We start from the raw sequence: 535 nt of genomic DNA, 5'->3' as shown, positions 1-535 counted from the left end.
GCCCAGATCGACAGGGGGGGCGCCGTCCATAGGCGCAGCGAGGCGGGGCGCCGGGACGGGGCCAGAGTGGGCGCGTGGGCGCCTGCGGCCACAGCGACGTGCGGCCGCAGCGGCGCAGGGGGCCGGAGCGGCGCACCGGCATGGCGCGGCAGCAGGGCCACCGCGGGACGGACAGGGGGAAAACGGGGCGCATGCGTGGTGGCGGTTAAGACGTGTGCGAGGCGTGCGCCCGCGTGTCGGCCCGAGGCCACCAGGGGAGGCGCCGACCGCAGCGATGGCCGGAGCAGCGCCGCGAGGGGGAGGCCGTTTGGCCAGGCCACCCGGGGGGTTCGGCACGGTGAGGTTGCAGTGCCGCGGGCGGGGAGGCTCGCGGGGAGCACAGCGCAGAGGGCGCGCTGGGCACGGTGAGCGCGTGCTCACCCCGGCGTGGCACGGGATAGAGGAAGGGGAGGAACGAGGCGGAGGCAAGCGCGGCGGAGCTCACATTGGGGCGTAGGGAATGGGGCAGTGGGTGTCGGGGTGGTCGACGGAGACG

This window comes from Triticum aestivum, chromosome 3A (assembly GCF_018294505.1).
Source record: "Triticum aestivum cultivar Chinese Spring chromosome 3A, IWGSC CS RefSeq v2.1, whole genome shotgun sequence".
Classification (NCBI taxonomy): domain Eukaryota; kingdom Viridiplantae; phylum Streptophyta; class Magnoliopsida; order Poales; family Poaceae; genus Triticum; species Triticum aestivum.
This window is presented reverse-complemented; position numbering follows the sequence as displayed.